The 18,438-nt window shown below is 37.4% G+C and overlaps 1 long non-coding RNA gene and 1 pseudogene across 5 annotated transcripts; one reads left to right on the top strand and one right to left on the bottom strand.

The window, feature by feature from the left end:
* Window positions 1-78: 78 nt before the first annotated feature.
* On the bottom strand, window positions 79-2,971 carry LOC111899302 (uncharacterized). Of its 5 annotated transcripts, none has more exons than XR_006189671.2 (4): window positions 2,655-2,971; window positions 1,054-2,540; window positions 777-860; window positions 79-394 (listed from the first exon to the last, which is right to left on the bottom strand). It is a non-coding gene; the product is annotated as an uncharacterized LOC111899302 (long non-coding RNA). The 5 variants fall into 5 exon arrangements; XR_006189670.2 differs by having other exon boundaries at window positions 1,054-1,380; window positions 1,462-2,967; XR_006189668.1 differs by having other exon boundaries at window positions 1,054-1,853; window positions 2,355-2,967.
* A 2,292-nt stretch (window positions 2,972-5,263) lies between these two features.
* On the top strand, window positions 5,264-17,148 carry LOC111899305 (uncharacterized; annotated as a pseudogene).
* Window positions 17,149-18,438: the final 1,290 nt, after the last annotated feature.

The following is an 18,438-nucleotide window of genomic DNA, read 5'->3' as shown; positions in this document are numbered from 1 at the left end:
ATTTTTACCCCTGCTTCCTTAAACACAACAATCACATTACACACGAAATATGGAAATTAGCTTACATATGGAATGGAATACGGCAATATGGCTAATTGAAATTTCGAAAATTGAATATGGATACATATCGATATCGATATCGATTGGATTATGGAATCAATTTCGTTACATGCCCGATTAAGATCATCTTATTATGGTATGCATATCAATCGTATCGTTTGCATTTAATTTTGAAGATTATTTCGATTTTATCATATGTAACTCAATATATACTTCATTCATACGCTATGAATTCTTCTTTACATCATCTTCTTCCAAGAATCAACCATCATCGGCAATCATCGAATTTCATTGTTCGGTAAGTTTTTGCTTCAAGTTATCTGCTTCTCAATGTCTGTGTTAATCAAAATTGAAAATTAATTCTGTTAATTAATATGTATTAATGTGTATGCGTCTGTGTGACAATTTATTCTTGAATGTCCTGCTGTTGATTAACAACAATAACATAGAAGATCATTTATGAATTATGCTGGCAAAAGGAGAATATGACTCGATAAAATAAAAAAGAAACCAGAGTCCCAATTTACGAACTTATACACATAAACCGAACCCAAATTGATATCGATATCATGTCCCCACCAAAATTCAAGACATCTAACAGAAACCCAGTAGGAAAAAGATTGAATTACAGTGAGAAAAAGTGTTACCTTGAACTTCATCTGGGTTTTCAAGAAGAGACGTTATGGATAATAAATGTAGAGTTAGGGGAAGATTACCTGTTGCAGGGGTATATAGTTTCTGTGTTATTGTTTCTTTCAGATTTTGTTTTCTTTGTATGGTTTACTGTTGTGACTGCTTACCTGTTGCAATAAGTAAGAATTTATAAGTAAGTTCAACTAAATTACATTACTTGTATTTACAATCATAGATACTAATAAGGGATATTTTTAGTTCTGGGCAAGGATGTAATCATTTTAACCTCATAAATAATTTTGTGGAATGTTTTCATTTTAACCTCAGAAATTAAAGTGATAATATAAATAAAGAACATACCTGTGGAATGTTTTGTGGGCAACAATGGAGTTTCCATCAAATACACAACCAACAAAATGCCCACCAGTAGCAAGCAACATAACTCTAAAACGTGTGTTGTTTCTAGGTTCATGTATCACATTTAGCAGTCTCTCATTCACTTCATTCACTATAACACAAGGGTATTAACGTCCTTTGTGAACCTATGTAAATCATGTTGAAACATAATTTTCTCACACTCACCAAGAAGCGAGCACTTTCAGATTGAAATCGTTGATTAAAAGGATAGACGCATAAAAATCTTATGCTTCATACTTTTCTCAGACTCACCAACTTATATTTTTAGTTCTGGGCAAGGATGTGTTAATTTTAAGCTCATAAATAATTTTTCTGATGAAATTATTGTGATAAGATAGATAAAGAACATACCTGTGGAATGTTGTATGGGCAATAATGGAGTTTTCCATCAAAGACACAACCAACAAAGTGCCCACCAGTAGCAAGCAACATAACTCTAAAACAGGTGTTGTTTCTGGGTTCATGGATCACATTCAACATTCTCTTAGTCATTTCCTTCATTGTAACACAAGGGGTATTAACGTCCTTTGTAAATCCATGTAAATCATGTTCAAACATAAATTTCTCAGAATCACCAAAAAGCAGGCACTTCCATAATGAAATCGTTTCTCAATTGAATAGAGGCATAAAAATCTTATGCTTCATACTTCCCAACAATCCCTCAGTTGAATCAATGAAGCTTTCAAATTCTCTGTTTTCTTTATTTTCTGAACCTGATATGCTTGATAAATGCTAATCTGTAACTATCAAATTAGAAGTCAAATCATCAAAATCATCCTCCCTAACAATATCCTTTCCAGCAATGCTTAACTTTATCTGAAATTAAATATAAATGCATTGTACTTTTCTTTTACATGTTATAACTAAGTTCAAATAACGAAAATGCCCTAGCCAATACATATATCTTTATGCAATAACAGAAGGAAACAAACATTTTTGTAAAATACATTACAAAAATAAATGGTATGTACAAAGGACGAAAATTCCCTTACCAACATTATACAACATTTTATTATCAAATCCGATTTCATATATAAGGTAACATATCATAATTATATCAATTTTTTCGATCATCAAAGTCAATTTCGTTACATACCAGATCAAGGGCATCTTATTATCAAATCTGATTTCATATATAAGGTATCATATCAATATTATATTTATAATGTCAATTACATTTACTTTTAATTATAATTATTATGTCAATTTTATCATATTCTAAACTATATATACTTCAAACATACCATTGTATAATTCCTTTACATCATCCTCTTTCCAAGGTTTGAAATCATCACAGTCAAAACTCGTCCAGTCAATCCCAGAATTCATTCCTTCCGGTAAGTTTATAGAAAACCTACTTTCAGATTGTTTTTTATCTTTTCTTTCTTCTTGAGTTTCTTTAGTGTCTGTAAAATGCTTGAGAAATCAAGCTTGTAAAATAAATTCTGGAACGTTTAGTAAGTTTTTTTAACACAAAATTGAGAAATCAAATGTAAAAAATGTTGATTGGAGTAAACTTAGTGATTGATTGGATAAAAATCGACCTGTTCATGAACACCATGTGGATAGATATCGCCATATGTGACATTCCATTCTTTCATACCGTATGGATCTTCAGCGCCGAGTAATTGCGATTAGGAAAGCACCGACAGTCATAAAAACAACAAAATTTCCCGGCATTATCTTCATCGACGATGTTGAATTAAGAAAATACTTTATATCTCTATTTCTGAGATAAGCGAAATCAGATTTCAGAAGATTGAATTGAATGGGGAGTTCAAGTGTCGTACAGAGTGATGGAGGTGAAGTAGCTTATGTTGGGAAAGAGATGAATAAAAGCAGGGGGTAAAAAGTCGACGGAGAAATTAAAAAAAAAAAAATAAATAAAAGACAAAAGGATGTCTGCTGGGATTATTATTATTACTATTATTTTATTCAATTGATTTTATGAGTAATATATTTCTACATTATTCTCAATGTTAAATTATATGTATATATGATAACTAAATACATAAAAACATAAGTAACTAACAAATTCGATGACATCCTTTTATGTTTTGCCTTAAACAAATAATGAAATCATTTTACTTTTGTTTTTTTAGATTTTACTGAATATTTTAGTAAAATGGTTGAATGAATATGTATAATGCTTTTGTTTTTTGTAATGTCTCGAGCAACACCAACGGCATATGACAATTTGAACATACTTATAATTTGTTCCTGAATGTTTCTCTTCTTATTATTGTATTTTTCTTTTTGTTTTATTTGCTTTGTTTGAATATAATTTATTTTCATCATATATTTAATTTTTATTTAACAAAAAATAATATTTTATATACTTTGTTTGAATATAAACTTATAAATTTTCTTATGTTTCAGATACTAACCATTAAAATGGATGTTTTTAAGACTAATAAGAAGATAAAAATAAATAATTTTTATCTGGATAATACAAAACAAATACCTATGGACAATACATTAGTCGGTCGAATTTCATCTTCTACAAATGAGAGTAACCCAGGTGCTAACGGTACGGTCATTAAATATTTTACGACTTTTTTTTATAAATGTTTTTAATTTTAATCTGTTCATTATATATTTTGTGACTTATTTTATCAACCCTTATGTAGATTCAAATAGGAACATCTATCATGTTCAGGCTAGAGAAAAAAGAAGAATAAGAAAGTTATACTTGAACAATATAAAAAAAGGCATGACTAAATGAATACATATAACTTCATCGACATCACATCTTTTAAAAATGAAGGGAAATGGTAACCTAATTAATTTCTTTTACACTTTTTACTATGCTTTAAATATGTAAAAATAAAAATTCTGACATGCTTTTATTTTATAAATAATAGGGATTTATCAATAATAATATTCATATATTATTAAAAAAATTAAATTATTGTTTCAAATTTATCCATTTCTTATAACATCTCTTTAATTTCTAGAAAATATGAAAGGAGTTGTCTAACGAAGTAAAAACGTATCCGCATCTACTTCAAATGCAAAAATGTCAAAAAAATCAATGTTAGAAAATCCTCCTTCACATTTAAATGTTAGAACTCCGTTATCTAACATTTCCAATGGTAACTCATTTACATTACCGGTTGTCTTTATAATATATATTGTTATTGTATAATATTTAATAATGTATTCCTTCAATCTTCTTTTCCCAGTCATGGATATTTCCAATAACAGTTTTCGATCATCGTTACCAGACGTAAGATCAAATTCAAACGGTAACATACTTCATTGTTTTACACTTTTTAATATCCTTTAAATATTTAAAATAATAATATTGACATCCTCACTTTTTAATTTTTATATAATATATAATAATTCGGATATCCTTTAGAAATTCATACACTATTTAAGAAATTACAATATTATTTCTAATTTATCCATTTCTTATAACATTTTTTTTTACAAACAAATTCAAAGGAGTTGTCCATCGAAATAAAAATGTATCCACATCTACATCAAGCGTGTATATGTCAACACAACCAATGTTACAAACTCCTCCTTCACAATTAAATGTTAGAACTCCGTTATCTAACATTTCCAATGGTAAGTCATATATCTTACGATTTTATTTTATAATATATGTTATTGTATCATATTTAATAATGTATACCTTCAATCTACTTTTCCCAGTCATAGATATTTCCAATAACAGTTTTCATACACCGTTACCAAACAGAAGATTGGATTCAAACGGTAACATACTTTATTGCTTTTAAACTTTTTATGTTTCCTTTTAATATATAAAATAAAACTTATTACTTCATTGTTTTATTATATCATCTCTTTATCAATATTCATATTTAAATGAAATTAAACAAATTATTAAATATTCATGCATTTCTCATAAACATTTTTTTTCCAGACAAATTCAAAGGAGTTGTACATCAAAATAATAACGTATACGCATCTAAATCAAGTGCAGATATGTCAAAACAATCAATGTTACAAACTCCTACTTCACTTTTAAATGTTAGGACTCCCTTATCTAACATTTCCAATTGTAAGTCATTTATTTTACCTTTTGATATTATAATATATATATATATATATATATATATATATATATATATATATTATATCATATTTAACAATGCATATATTCAATCTTTTTTCGCCAGCGATGGATATTTCTAATAACAGTTTTCAATCACCATTACCAAATATTACACAATACGCTGTATTTTCGAATGGTGACACATCAAACAAATCATCTACAATAACATCAAGATCATCTTCAGTCATGTTACCTAACCTAAATCATAAAAGTAAGAAAAAAAAGGGCAAATATATCTCCTATTCCAATAATTGGTCTGAGATCTGATCAACACAACAACGATTGCCAAAATAATCAAAATATATACGAAGGTATATCAAAAGGTAATTTATTTATAAATATAATATTAAAATTATTTCATTCAATCATTTTCAATTATAAAACCTTACATGAATGACTTTTTTTGTCAACATTAATTGACAGATTATTTTGATCATGGTGATCAGATTGTCGTATGCAAAACATGTTTTGCAAAATTATGGAAAGATGAAGCTGCCAGATGTAAAAAAAAAATGAGAATGAAAATTATTCTCTATGTTGTGCTTATGGAAAAGTTGAACTACCAGAGTTAAAGAATGCACCTCCAAGTTATGAAAATCTTTTTAGATCTGGAGATTCTAAAAGCAAACAGTTCATGAAGAACATTCGTTCTTACAATTCTATGTTTTCTTTTACGTCAATGGGTGGCAAGATTGATTCCTCAATCAATAAAGGAAATGTTCCATACATTTTTCGACTAAGCGGTCAAAATTATCATAGTATCAGAAGCCTTTTACCGGAACAGGGATTTAAACCAAAATTCTCCCAGTTGTACATATACGATACTGATAATGAGATCGCAAATAGACGAACATGTTTTGGGTACACTTTTCACAATTATCACATTAATAGATATCTTATTCATCAGCATTACTTTCTTTATTTATCTTATGTTTATATGTTCATCTTACTTGCAGTGGAGAAAATCAACGATCTACATCAAATTCTTCTGTTCTTGATAATGATATTATACAAGATTTGAAGTTGATGTTAGATTCAAATAATGTCTTGGTTCAGTCTTATAGAATGGTTAGAGATTGTTTTCATAAAAACCCTCATGTTAATATCAAATTGAGAATATTGGAAGAAGGGACCAAGATGGAAGGACATATAACCTACCATCTGCTTCTGAGGTTGCCGCTTTAATTGTCGGAGATATTGGTGATTTAATTGATAATAGAGATATTGTTGTTCAAACTTCATCTGGTTCTCTACGGCGTATTAGTGAATTACATCCATCATACATTCCTCTTCAGTATCCACTACTGTTTCCATATGGTGATGATGGTTACATGGTTGACATACCACATCGAGGTATTACACCTTCAAGCAACAGCAAGCGACCCAACTGTACAATGAGAGAATTTTTTTCTTATAGAATACCGGACAGGGATCAATATTTTTCACTAATTCTTAATTCAAAAAGGTTGTTCCAACAGTTTTTGGTAGATGCTTATACTATGATTGAAAGCGAGAGATTACATTTCATAAGGAGCAAACAACAAATTCTTAGATGCGAGTCTTATGAGAATTTACATAATCAACAAAACCTCGGGAATAAAGATATATCCAACGTCAGACAACGTGTTATCTTACCTTCATCATTCACTGGCGGTGCATGTTATATGATGCAAAACTACCTTGCCGCCATGTCCTTATGTAAATGGTTTGGATATCCTGATTTCTTCATAACCTTTACATGTAATCCAAAATGGCTTGAAGTTAAAAGGTTTCTTCATAATACTTCACTGCATCCAGAAGATAGACCTGATATCTTATGTAGGTTATTCAAAATAAAGCTCGATGCTTTTATTAAAGACATACGGGAAAATAAAATTTTTGGCATCATTCAAGCAGGTATTAAAAGTTGTTGTTTAATAAAAAAAAATTTATAATGATTTTTTCGTTTATTAGCATTTTTTATTATTTGCAAATATATTTCATTGAGTCAAGACTGATAACTTTTTTGTAAAATTAATTTGCAGTGGTCTATACAATTGAATTTCAAAAAAGAGGTCTGCCACATAGTCATATTTGTCTATTTATGCATGCTGACTCAAAGCGGCCTACTGTTGAATATGTCGATCCGATTATTTCCGCTGAGATTCCAAATATCAATGAAGATCCAGAGTTGTATTCACTTGTAAGTGAATTCATGATACATGGTCCTTGTGGAGCTGAAAATATGAATTGCCCGTGCATGGTTGACAAGCAATGTTCGAAAAATTTTCCCAAGCAATTATGTAATCATTCTTCAGTTGATGTCAACGGTTATCCCTTATATGTAACACCGTGATTTCCAAAAACAAAATTTTCATTTAAATAATCAATTTAATATTAAAACACTTGTTTAAAATCTTATTCACATTCGAATTACAAAACATAGTTTCATTTTCGTTATAATAGAAGACCAGGATCCTCCAAAACACAACTCTTTCTTCGGTGTGTACAATCGAGCCGATGCCATTCCGCGTTACTGAAAGAACCTGAAACAACATAACATAAATACTGTAAGCACGAAGCTTAGTGAGTTCCCCAATATACACCTTACACAAATACGCCTTTCCAGGCCCTGACCTTCCGGTCCACTGCACAATGCCTTCCGGCCCATGAGATAATCGCCTTCCGGCCCATACACATATATATAGCACATAATACATTTACTCTAACACTCAAGCACATACATCACATATCATACCTGACCATCCTATCACATAACACTTTGCCTTCCGGCCCACATATCATACATAGCACATATAACAATTAGCTTACCACATATAGCATACATATCACATATCATATCCGACCTTCCGGTCACACAGTCAAAACCCTTCCGGGTACAGTATAGTGAGAAGACTCACCTTGCGGTCACTGGAAGATAGCAACTCCTGAAATTCCTTACACTTGATCCTCCGAGCTACAAGCTCCCTGTCACATCATATGTCTCTTATTAATACTTCTATCTTCCTCATTAGTTGACCCTAAGAAATCACACCAGTCAACTCTAGTCAACAGTCCGCTGTCAACTCGACTGGACTCGGCGAGTTCCCTGGCGACTCGGCGAGTCTGGTCGTCCTTCATTCCTCTAAAATTCCCTTCTACTCGTCGAGTACTCTCCTTGACTCAACGAGTTACTCCTGGAAGAATCGCGGGGCCACCCCGACTCTACTCGCCGAGTCTGAAGAACAACTCGGCGAGTCCCAGTAAATCTTCAAGCTACTCGCCGAGTCTGATCATCCGACTCGGCGAGTCCACGCCATGCAGTCGATCGAACTGCTTCCTGAGATACATATTTTCCCAAATATACAAACATGGATCCTTCTGGACCTCTAAGGGTCCTAATACAAGGTTATAGACGTTGAATAACAACACAGCAATCCATCTAATCTCTAAATGGGTTTCACAAACCCTAAATCCGTGCACACTTTCACATAGCAGTAAATAATCCGAAAGGTTACCTGAATCATGCACTCTCAGTGTCCCCAAGACTCGAAACGTGATTCCCTTGTTGTCCCATTAGCCAAAACCTTCTCCTTCTTGAACAATAACTTCCTCAATTCACCAATGATCTTCAATCCTTGTTCTGGATGCCCACAACCGTTTAGGGTCCTCCTCAATCGGCCAAAAGACGTGAAATGACGACATAACCACCCTTTTATACGACCCAATACGAAACGGCTAGGGTTTCCGCTGAACAGCGTCGACTCGCCGAGTCCATACATGGACTCGTCGAGTCCAGTCGCGAACCCGCGACCAAATCTGCGACCCTACTCGGCGAGTCTGGCTCCCACTCGCCGAGTCTCCCCTTTAAAACACCCCAAAATTGAAATTTAACAATACTTGAGATTTTGGGCTGTTACAATTCTCCCCCACTAGAATTAGACTTCGCCCTCGAAGGCTCACTCTAACAATAGCTCTGGATGCTGCTCCCGCATCCCACGTTTCGGCTTCCCTAGACACTTCCGATCTCTTCCAAGGTTGCCACTGAATCACTACCAGAGGTACCTCCCTGGTTCCTCAAAAACTTGATCTTCCGATTCCTGATGGCCAGTGGCCTCTCGGCGTAACACAGACTCGCATCCACCTAATCGTTCTCTAGTAGAACCACTGCTGACTCATCTACTACACACCTCTTCAATTGCGACACATAAAAGTGTCATGGATCCATCCCAATTCCGTTGGCAGCTCCAACCGATAGGCCACCTTTCCTACCTTCGCACCTTCACGCAAAGACCCAACATACCGGGGCCCCCACTTACCCCTCTTCCTGGAATACAAAGTCGCCGACCTGAATCACATGCTCGGACCGGCGTCTGTCCGCATAACTTTCCTGTTGGCTCTGGGCGGTCACAACCTCTGTCTCATCTGCTGAATCTGCTCTGAATCCCAACAATCGCTCGACCAATAAGGGTTAGGGAACCATGAATCACCGGATCCCCGATCCAAAGCCCACTTTGTCCATTCCGGACCGACTGAGAGATCCATTCTCACTCTCAGAGCAACTCTCACAAGTTCTCCCCTTGCCACTACATACACATACTGAACTAGTCCCAACACCCGCAGGTGGAAAGACCCGATACCCTGATGGTATCCTCGAACATCTCCCAAGATGAACCACTACATCCACCCTACTCTCTGATCAGATTCACACTGAGAATTCAAGATTCTCTATTCCCTTGCATCCTTTCTGAGTCTCGTCAGTCATCCCAACCCGGATGGGTTCCTACTTCACTGCCGCAAACACGATGCTCGAAACCATACTTGAAATACTCTAACCATAATTCTGCTCTGCAGCTTTCACTTTCGTGAACTTGCACCCCTTCGGAGTTACACACCTTCCTCTTTTCCTTTTTCCAAGGAACCCTCTTGGCCATAATGCCACTCCAACCGGTGCCACGGTGCTCGCCCCAAGCGACACCACCCTTTTTGCGTAACCGCTATCCACATACTCTGGTTCTCATTGCAGGGGCTCTCAATCCCATGCACTCTCTCCACTCATCAAAATCACTACCTCCGCTACACAAGATCAATAACCCGGGGCCAGACCTTCCAATGCAATCACACCGCAACATATGCGATCCGCAAATCTCAAACTAATCCAGCAATACCAACAGAGTCTCCAGTATGACTGGACCGACTCTCCTAACACATACTAGCCACTCGAGGCTATATCTCTGTGGGTCCGTACACCCAACTCTGCGAACCCTCAGGTTCTAACTCTGGGAACCTTCCGGTTCCAGCTCTAGAAATATGCACAACATAATCCCGTGGGATTAATGCAGTACAACCCATCACGTACCTCAAACATACCAATACTCTGATCACGTAACCCCGGTTACTTACTCAAGCTTGATCCCGGCCTTCCCTCAGGCCTCCACAATCGAATGCCCTAGGTCTGTATCCCGCCCCGCATACCCGACACTCGCTCTCGTCGGCCTATACTCTGCGCTGACAAACACTGCTGAATCCCGGCAGCTAAGCACCCTCATATACTCATCGATCTCCTGGAGAATTTTCTAATTCTCCCCCACTAAAGCACTGACTAACTGCCACCGATCGTCCTTAACGACCTTACAGAACAATCCTGCACAAAGAGAACATCTACCCACTGACTGCTCCCCACAAGCATAAGCAACCCTCAGCAAAACACATCCCCTCCCTGATCAATCCGCTCAAAAGAATCCGATCTTTCAATTATCCACTCCACAACTGCAGATGCTACCCGACACTCAACCCAGTGCCGCATCTCCACTATCAACCCTCACGAACGATGACCAACGGAATTCCCAAGCAATAACCCATAACCAAACTCACAACCTGCCAAAGGTTGAATATCGCATCGAAAACCGCACAAGGCTACCGGCACCAAAACACCAAACTATAATCATTCTAAACCATCAGGGAACAACGAATGCCAAACGAAAATCTGAAACACCAATCCATAACCATGCCACACCCGCGAAACAACGAATACCGCATCGAAATCCACACCAGTCACCAGCACAAACAATACGCCACAATCAACGCAAGCTAATCAAGACATCAAGAGAGCATCATACCCGCAGCTGCCTCCGGCACTGCTCCGTCTCCCTCTGCCGCAAGCCGATAAGCACGACCCTGAGCCCTTGGGCTCTGCTCCATCCTGTCCTCCTCCTGAACTCCTCAAGGTGGTCAATGCTAGAGCCTGCACCGGTCCTGCAGGAAACTGTGGACGGTTGACCCTCAAATGTCCAACCTGCCGACACTGATAACAAGTCCTGAAATCCCGAATCGGCACTGACTGCCGACAATCCCGTGCACCGTGCCCCTCCTTTCCGCACTTGCGGCATGCACCACTGGACCAACAAGCTCCGGTGCCATCTCTCTCACACTTCCCACAAGTGTGACCGCTCCGATCCCCATTCTAACGTCTACGGTCATGGACCGTTCCGGCGCCGACTGCGACTGCATCGGGGCCTGCCTCATCTCACGCAACTGCAACTCAATCTCTAACTCACGCCACATGGCGGCCTCCTGCGATACCACACGGTCTCGCGCCTCTGCGCAGACACGGACTGTCTGATACCCTCCCTTGAGCATACTCGGATATCGGGACATCTGAGCCTGCTCTGAAGCGAACTCAGGGCAAAACATCGCCCCCTCAATAAACATCCCGGTGCTCTCAGTCACCGACTCCAAATCCTGCTTCAGCTCAAGGAACTTCCGAGCCAATTTCTCCTTTTCATCCCGCGGAACATAGCGAGTACTGAACATCCCTCCGAATTGATCCCATGAGACCGCAGCCCTCTGCGCATCGGAAAATGACCTCGTAGTCAATCTCCACCAATCCTTCGCCCCGAGCCTCAATAGGTTCAGAGCACACCTCACCCTCTGATCAGCAGGGCATAGACTCGTGGAGAACACCCCTCCATATCTGATAACCATCAACAATCGGGTCCTGAACTCCATCGAATGTGGGAGGCTTCGCATAAAAGAAGTCCCGATACTGAAAACCCCGACTAGCCCCTTTCTTTGCCGTTGCTACAGCCGCTGTAATTGCCGCGGCAGCCGTCTCTGCGAGAGCCGCATATCGCTCATCAAACTACTTCAATCATAGTGGTCCTGATCGACCCAAACAATTCTGGCGACTCAGCCCGCAACAATGCAGCAACCTCATCACGCAGGATCTCGCGAATCCTCACATCTCGCTCGCTCGTGCTCGTCCGATCGATAACCGGATAACAAGATAGCCACAAGCATCATCCATTACGAACCATGGTACTCATCCCATGACATCCCTCCTCAACATGCTTCAGTGTATGGTACCTGAGCCATAGCACCACTCCTCAATCTGCTCCAATGTATAGCATTCGGACCACAACATCTATCTCAATCTGTTCCGATGTATGGTGCCCGGACCATAACATCACTCTGTATCCGCTCCGATGTATGGTATCCGAACCATAACATCACCCCTCAATCTGTTCCTTAGGACCTCTAGGATGCCCCCGGTATCAAGTATGGGTCCTCTGCTTTCAGTAGTACGGGCCCATACTACCTGCCACATCTACCCATACTTTCCACACGGACCATCCCAGAGTTCCTAAGTAGCTGATAAACCTGCTCTTTCACCCATCTCATCGCGCGTGCTCGCTTTCCAGCGAAATCCTCTACTCTACCAGTGCACTCATCTGGCTAGGTTTACTCCCTAGTCCCTTCCGCTGTCCTCCCACTTCTTTGCTATCAGCTGCTGAAGAGTTCCTAATGATGCCAGCCCTCTACCTCCTGAGTATCGTCATACTCACTTAGTAGCTGACTCCCATCATCGATAACTCCACAAAGCACAAAGCAAGCAGCATTCGAGCATTGAAGCATACATAGGACTCCCCATCTGTGGTAGCTCCACCTTCTCGGCTCATCCTCGGAAGTACCTCTGTACCCCGTAGCTTTACCCCTTGTGCGTTCTAACTAGATACTCTCACTCATCACATACACACAAAAGCATAACGCACATATAACAGCAAACCCTAGACTAAGGCATCACAAATCAGGCCACTCTAGTCCTAAGATATGAAATACCTAGCCTGTCTCTAGCATGCAATAATATCTCATAAAGTGCATAATAGATATTTCAAAATACAAAAGTAAGGGTATTTTGGGAAATCACCGTTTGGCTCTGGCTGATTGTACACACTGCTCCTTCTTGCTTTCTCTTTGAACTCTTATTCACTTTTAGAAAACCATTTATTTGAAAACCTTTTCTTAATTCCTCAGTTTGAGTCCAGACTCACCTGTAGGCGCGTCCGAATCCCTCAAACCAAGGCTCTGATACCAATTTGTAACACCGTGATTTCCAAAAACAAAATTTTCATTTAAATAATCAATTTAATATTAAAACACTTGTTTAAAATCTTATTCACATTCGAATTACAAAACATAGTTTCATTTTCGTTATAATAGAAGACCAGGATCCTCCAAAACACAACTCTTTCTTCGGTGTGTACAATCGAGCCGATGCCATTCCGCGTTACTGAAAGAACCTGAAACAGCATAACATAAATACTGTAAGCACGAAGCTTAGTGAGTTCCCCAATATACACCTTACACAAATACGCCTTTCCAGGCCCTGACCTTCCGGTCCACTGCACAATGCCTTCCGGCCCATGAGATAATCGCCTTCCGGCCCATACACATATATATAGCACATAATACATTTACTCTAACACTCAAGCACATACATCACATATCATACCTGACCATCCTGTCACATAACACTTTGCCTTCCGGCCCACATATCATACATAGCACATATAACAATTAGCTTACCACATATAGCATACATATCACATATCATATCCGACCTTCCGGTCACACAGTCAAAACCCTTCCGGGTACAGTATAGTGAGAAGACTCACCTTGCGGTCACTGGAAGATAGCAACTCCTGAAATTCCTTACACTTGATCCTCCGAGCTACAAGCTCCCTGTCACATCATATGTCTCTTATTAATACTTCTATCTTCCTCATTAGTTGACCCTAAGAAATCACACCAGTCAACTCTAGTCAACAGTCCGCTGTCAACTCGACTGGACTCGGCGAGTTCCCTGGCGACTCGGCGAGTCTGGTCGTCCTTCATTCCTCTAAAATTCCCTTCTACTCGTCGAGTACTCTCCTTGACTCAACGAGTTACTCCTGGAAGAATCGCGGGGCCACCCCGACTCTACTCGCCGAGTCTGAAGAACAACTCGGCGAGTCCCAGTAAATCTTCAAGCTACTCGCCGAGTCTGATCATCCGACTCGGCGAGTCCACGCCATGCAGTCGATCGAACTGCTTCCTGAGATACATATTTTCCCAAATATACAAACATGGATCCTTCTGGACCTCTAAGGGTCCTAATACAAGGTTATAGACGTTGAATAACAACACAGCAATCCATCTAATCTCTAAATGGGTTTCACAAACCCTAAATCCGTGCACACTTTCACATAGCAGTAAATAATCCGAAAGGTTACCTGAATCATGCACTCTCAGTGTCCCCAAGACTCGAAACGTGATTCCCTTGCTGTCCCATTAGCCAAAACCTTCTCCTTCTTGAACAATAACTTCCTCAATTCACCAATGATCTTCAATCCTTGTTCTGGATGCCCACAACCGTTTAGGGTCCTCCTCAATCGGCCAAAAGACGTGAAATGACGACATAACCACCCTTTTATACGACCCAATACGAAACGGCTAGGGTTTCCGCTGAACAGCGTCGACTCGCCGAGTCCATACATGGACTCGTCGAGTCCAGTCGCGAACCCGCGACCAAATCTGCGACCCTACTCGGCGAGTCTGGCTCCCACTCGCCGAGTCTCCCCTTTAAAACACCCCAAAATTGAAATTTAACAATACTTGAGATTTTGGGCTGTTACATTATATATTAGAAGAAACAATGGATATTTTGTTGAAAAATCAGGTGTCAAGTTAGACAACATAAATATTGTTCCATATAACAAATATCTATTGAAAAGATATCAGGCACACATTCATGTTGAATGGTGCAATCAGGGATCTTCCATAAAGTATTTGTTTAAATATATAAACAAAGGTCCAGATATAGCTACAATTGTTGTTGACATCAACACTGATTCTCATCAAGAAAAGGTTGTGGATGAAATAAAAGATTATTATGATTGTAGATATATATCTGCATGTGAAGCATCATGGAGAATATTTAAATATGATGTTCATTACCGATATCCTTCTGTGATGCGACTACCTTTTCATCTTCCTGATCAACAACAAGTCAGATATGCTGCAGACGATGATATTAACAATGTTCTTGAACAACCTTCAGTTGCTGCTTCTATGTTCACATCTTGGATGGAATGTAATAAAATTAATAAAGATGCACGAAAACTTACATATGTTGAATTTCCTACAAAGTTTGTTTGGAAACCTGATGATAGGTTGTGGAAGCCAAGGAAAATTGGACATTCAATAGGAAAGATTCACTATGTTTCACCTAAACTCGGCGAAGTCTACTTCTTACGGATTCTTTTAAATAAAGTGAAAGGTCCAAAATCATTTGAAGAAATTCGTACGGTAAATGGTGAAGAATTTCCTACTTTTCGAGATGCATGTTATGCTTTGGGCCTCTTAGATGACGACAGAGAATACGTCGATGCAATTAAGGAAGCAAGTCATTCAGGAACTGGTTTTTATCTGCGTTTCTTATTTGCTACGATGTTAATGTCTAACAGTTTCGGTAGACTAGAGTTTGTTTGGGAAAATACATGGCAACACTTGTCGGATGGTATTCTTTACAACCAACAGCGTAGATTAAAGTTTCCAGGTATTATAATTTCCTATCATTATTTATAAAAACGAATATTATATATTTTCAATTTTCAATATGTACGGTATGTTTTTTATTACCATTAAACTGTTTGATATTATATTTTTTTTTTACATATTGTTCATTTTATACAGGTTTATCACTCAATGAGTATCAACTCAAAAACCTGACTTTGTTCGAGATCGAACAGATTTTACTTCGTAACAACACCAGTCTTAAAAATTATAAACAAATGTCTTACCCTGATTCCGATACAGTTTCTTCTTCAACAAATCGACTTATCATGGAGGAGCTAGAGTATGACACACCGCTTTTAAAGAAAGAGTTTGATAGTATGTTTCATGCATTAACAAACGAGCAACGCAATATTTTTCTTGATACCATGACTACAGTCAATGATAATAAAGGAGGTGTGTTTTTTGTTTATGGATATGGTGGAACAGGCAAAACCTTTCTTTGGAAGATGTTATCTGCAGCAATTAAATGTAATGGTTATGTAGTTTTAAATGTTGCATCAAGTGGTATTGCATCTTTATTATTGTCTGGAGGTAGGACAGTACACTCTCGGTTTATAATCCCGTTGAATCTTACGGAGTATTCTGTTTGTAAGATACCGCCTGATAGTGAACTCGGCAGATTAGTAAGAAAAAGCTCATTGATTATCTGGGATGAAGCACCTATAGTCCACAAACATGCATTTGAAGCTTTAGATCGAGCTCTGAGAGATGTATGTAAGTTTGATAAGTCTACCAACTAAAATATTCCATTTAGAGGGAAAACGATTGTTTTTGGAAGAGACTTCAGACAGATTCTACATATTGTTCAAGGAGGTAGCAGACAAAATATCGTTAATGCTTCTTTAAGCTCTTCATATATATGGCAACAATGCAAAGTCCATAGATTAACAAAAAACATGACACTAACTGTTGGAAAGGATCCATCTGATATTCAAAAAATACAAAATTTTGCAAACTGGCTTTTGGACATAGGAGAAGGAAAGGTTGGTGGTTTGAACGATGGTGAAGCGATTATTGATGTTCCGGATGATATTCTCATTAATGATCCACATGATCCTATAGGTTCATTAATTTAGTTTGTATATCCTTCAATCTTGGAAAAATTCAATGGTACGAGTTATTTTCAAGAAAGAGCTATACTAGCTCCAAAAAATGAAGTTGTCCAACAAATCAATGATCGTTTGCTAGCATTGTTTCCCGGAGACGAAGTAGAATATTTAAGTTCAGATACACTTTGCCAATCAGAGTTTGTTCATGATCAGTTTGATCCCAATTTATACTCCCTAGATATTTTAAATGGTCTTAAAGTATCAGGTTTGCCAAATCACAAGTTAATTTTAAAGGTCGGTGTTCTAGTTATGTTACTAAGAAACATTGATCAGAAAAATGGCTTATGTAACGGCACTAGACTACAAGTGAAATCTCTGGGCAAACGTGTTATTGAGGCAATTATCATATCTGGAACTAATATTGGGAAGCAAACCTATATTCCGAGAATGTCTTTAAGTCCATCTAAAAAAAAAAATCCCTTCAAATTTCAAAGAAGACAATTTCCATTGGTTGTATGTTTTGCAATGACAATTAATAAAAGTCAGGGGCAGTCCTTATCAAAGGTTGGTCTGTATCTCAAAGATTCTGTTTTTTCTCATGGACAGTTGTATGTTGCCTTATCTAGAGTTCAAAGTAGAGAATGATTGAAATTGTTAATTTTAGATAATGATGGTAGACTTACAAACAAAACTTCCAATGTTGTGTATAAGGAAGTTTTTAGAAATTTATAAATGCGTTGTAGTTTTTAAATTCAAACAATTGTGTTTTTTCTTTTTTTTTTTTACATTTTTTTATATAGCATTGTATTGTAATCCATAATATTTAATTTGTTTCAATATTTTACTTTCAGGCTTTAATAGATGCGACATGGTGTTTCTTCATTGATCACTCAAATCAAAGAATAATGATTTGCCCTCACACTTCATAAAGCATTTAGATATTGAAAGATGCATTTTAGTTATCTTCATATGTACCTTTGCATAGATTAATTGTGTTTCTCTTTAACATATATTCAAAATTTTAATCTTTTTTACAAAGTTATTTTAAATTTTAAATAATCAATACAACAAATGCTAAACAAAGTTAACTCTTCTTAATAATATAAATTTTTTTCTAAATTTTTAACCCGTGGTTTCCACGGGTCGTAACCTAGTATGAATAATAACAAAATAAATCACACGTTCTTATGATATCGAGTTGTTGAGATTACAAAAAAAAAAAAAAAAAAAAAAAATCAAAATGCTCCTGAAACCTATTGGAATAGGATATGTCAATTCGGATAAACAAAATTGTTGAAAATAATAAGATGTCTTTTT

This window comes from Lactuca sativa, chromosome 3 (genome assembly GCF_002870075.4).
Source record: "Lactuca sativa cultivar Salinas chromosome 3, Lsat_Salinas_v11, whole genome shotgun sequence".
NCBI lineage: Eukaryota > Viridiplantae > Streptophyta > Magnoliopsida > Asterales > Asteraceae > Lactuca > Lactuca sativa.
The sequence above is the reverse complement of the archived record's forward strand: the minus strand, read 5'-3'. Positions and strand labels throughout refer to the sequence as shown.